Below are 3,816 nucleotides of genomic sequence, written 5' to 3'. Positions count from 1 at the left end.
CATTCCCTCAATTTCCAATTCTTTGCTACCATAAAAAGAGCTACTATAAATATTTTTGTACTTATAAATCTTTTCCTTTTTTCCTATATCTGTTTGGGGTACAGACCTAGTAGTAATATTGCTGGATTAAAGGTATGTACAGTTTTATAGCCCTTTGGGCATAGTTCTGGACTATTTTCCAAAATGGCTGGACTAGTTCACTACTCCACCAACAATTCATTAATGTACCTATTTTCCTTCATCCTCTCTAGCTTCTGTCATTTCTGATAGGTGTGAGATTGTGTCTCAGAGTTGTTTTAATTTGCATTTCTCTAATTTGTAGTGATTTTGAGCATTCTTTTTTGGTATGAATATAGATAGCTTTGATTTATTCTGCTGACTTCTTCACATCCTTTGACCATTTATCAACTGAGGAATGGCTCTGATTTTTATAAATTTGACTCCATTTCCTATATATTTGAGAAATTAGGCCTTTATCAGAGAAACTTGCTGTAAAATTTTTTATATTATTTCATTGTCTATGGTACCTTTAGCAAATAATCCCCGATTATTTTTTTTCAATTATTTCTTTAGGTCTGTTTTTGCTTTTGCTTTGTCTGAGATGCCACCCCTGCCCTCTTCACTTCAGATGGATTATAATACTCTGCTCCAGCTCTTCATTTTAACTCTGTGTGTGTCTTTTTGTACCAAGTGTGTCTCTTGTATACCACATATTCTTAGATTCTGGTTTCCAATCAATTCTGCTATCTACCTCCATTCTATGGGTTAGCTCATCCCATTCACATTCATAGTTATGATCACTAACTGTGCATTTCCCACCATCCCATTTTTGTTTGTTTATCTTTTTTCTTTTTATCATGTCCTTTCTGAAAAGTCTGTCTTGCTTCCAATCACTTCCTCCCCTCTCCCTAAGCATGTCCCCTCATATCTCTTATCCCTTTCCCCTCCCTTCTCCCTATTGGGTAAGATGATTTCTATACCCATCTGAGTGCATATATACATACACATGCATATGTGTGTGCATGAGTGTATGTATGCATTTTCCCCTCTTGAATCAATTCCAATGAGAGTGAGGTTCAAATATTGCCTATAACACTCCCCCTACCATTTTCTCCTCTACTATAAAAGTTCTTCCTTGCACATCTCCTTCATGTGAGAAAAATTGTCCCATTCTACCTCTCCCTTCCCCTTCTCCCAATGCATCCCTCTTTCTCACCCCTACATTCTTTTTTTGGAAATCATCCCAACATAATAGACTCACACCCATGCCCTCTATTATGCAGACTCCCTCTAACTGCCCTAATAATGATAAAGTTCTGAGGAATTACATGTATCATCTTCCCATATAGGAATGTAAACACTTTAACTCCATTGAGTCCCTTATGATTATTCTCTTAAGTTTACCTTTTTATATTTCTCCTGAGTCTTCTGTTTGAATGTCAAATTTTCTATTCAGATTTGGTTTTTTCATCAGGAATGCTTAGAAGTCCTTTTTTTAAAAAAATCCATTAAAAAAGGATTTTATTCAGTTTTCCTGAGTAGATTATTCTTGGTTGTAATATTAGCTCTTTTGCCCTCTAGAGTATCATATTCCAAGCCCTCTGCTTCTTTAACATGGAAGTTGCTAAATCTTGTGTGATCCTAACTATGATTTCATGGTATTTTTTAATTCTTTCTTTCTAGCTGCTTGCAATGTTCTCTCCTTGACCTGAAAGTTCTGAAATTTGGCTATAATATTCATGGGAATTTTCATCTTGGGATCTCTTTTAGGAGATGTTTGGTAGTCTTTCCATTTCTATTTTGCACTCTGGATCTAAGATATGGGGGTGTTTTCCTTTATAATTTCTTGAAATATGATGTCCAGGCTCTCTTTGATCATGACTTTCAAGTAGTGCAATACTACTTAAATAATTTCTCCTCAATCTATTTTTCAATTAGATGTTTTACATTTTTCTTCTATTTTTCATTCTTTTGACCTAGTTTCATTGTTTCTTGATGTCTCATGGAGTCATTAGCTTCCACCTGCCCAATTCTAGTTTTTGAGGAATTATTTTCTTCAGCAGGCTTTTGTATCTCCTTTTCCATTTGGCTTATTCTACTTTTAAAGGAGTTCTTCAGTGAATTTTTGTGCCTCTTTTACCATTAGGCCAATTCTGCTTTTTAAGGCATTATTTTCTTCAGTATTTTTTGTGCCTCTTTTACAAAGTTGTTAATTCTCTTTTTCATGATTTTCTGCATCATTCTCATTTCATTTCCCAGTTTTTCCTCTACCACTCTTATCTTTTTCTTCAACTGTTCCAGGAATTCTTGCTAGCCTTGGGTCCAATTAGCATTTTTCTTTGAGGCTTTGCTTCATAGCTGTTTTCACTTTGTTGTCTTCTTCTAAGTGTATGTTTTGGTCTTCCCTGTTACCATAGTAACTTTTTATGGTCAAGTTCTTTTTTTGTTGTTTGCTCATTTTCCCAGCCTGTTTCTTCTTTTTAAACTTTCTGTTAATACGGGGCTATGCTTGCCTGGGGATGGGAAGACACTGTCTTGAGCTTCAGGCTTATTTGTGCTATTTTCAGAACTAGTTCTGGGTGTCTACAAGTTTTTGGTACTTCCAAGGTAGTATTATGCTGGGTAATATTAAGGTCACTGTTCTCCTGTTCTCTGCTTCCCTGCAACCACAAGTACTAGTGCTCCTCTTGGTCCTAGAATTGTGACCAGGACCCCTGCTCCCTTATGACTGATCACAAGCACTTCTCTTCACTCTAGAACTGCTTGTGGGCAATAGAGTTTCCAGTCGGCAACGGCTGCACCCGATGTAAACAAAGGATTCCCTGCAATCTCTTTCTGACAAGTTATCCAACCCCCCATGCCATCTCTGGGCTAAGAGTTCCCAAAGCTGCTGCTATTGGGTCTACCTCCAAGACCCACTACTAGTACTCCTACTCCTCCAGGCCTGTGCCCAGTGTTACAGACCTCTCCTGAGGATCTCCTAAGTTGTCTTAGGTCAGAAAAACATCTCCCTTTGATATTTTGTTGACTCTACCACTCCAAAATTTGATTTGAGGTATTATTGGAAAGTTGGTTAGAGGGGAATGTTGGGAGAGTTCAGCCAGGTTTCTGTCTATACTCTGCCATCTTGGATTTGCCTCCTAACTCTCAACTTTTTGTGGTTACATCAACTGAGGTGGGGGTGGGGGAAAGGCAAAACCAAATCTATTCTAGTAGGGGAGACAATACATATAAGAGGTTTTAGCTACAAGTAAGATGGAAAGGACCAGTAAAGCAAAATGCTGTCTTAAAGGCTCTCTTCCCTCAAGGTGTTTCCTAGAAACCATCATAGATGGGAGCAACCTTTATAGAGAGGACATCTGCCACAGGCTTCTGAAATCATGGTTTGTCATTGCACCGAGCACAATTCTTAAGTGTTGCAAAGTTATCTTTCTGTACAATGTTGCAGAGATTTTTTTCAGGGTTCTTTACACTTCACTCTGCTTCCATTTATACAAATCTTCCCAGGTTTCTCTGAAACCATCAATTTTGTCATTTCTTATAGCATAAAAATATTGTATTCATATACCATAATTTGATCAGCCATTTTTTAATAATGGGCACCCCCTCCATTCCAATTCTTTGTCACCACAAAAAAGAGCTACTACAAATATTTTTGTATGTATGGGTTGTTTTCCTGTTTCTTTGATCTCTTTGGGGCATAAGCCTAGTAGTGTCATGGAGGCATGGTATAAGATTGTTTTTTCAGAATGGCTAGACCAATTCACATCTTCACCAACAGTGTATTGGGAGGCCTGTTTTCCTGGAACCATTCCA

Source organism: Vombatus ursinus, unplaced genomic scaffold (assembly GCF_900497805.2).
Source record: "Vombatus ursinus unplaced genomic scaffold, bare-nosed wombat genome assembly UNPS02014941.1, whole genome shotgun sequence".
NCBI lineage: Eukaryota > Metazoa > Chordata > Mammalia > Diprotodontia > Vombatidae > Vombatus > Vombatus ursinus.
Note: the sequence above shows the minus strand (reverse complement) of the source record.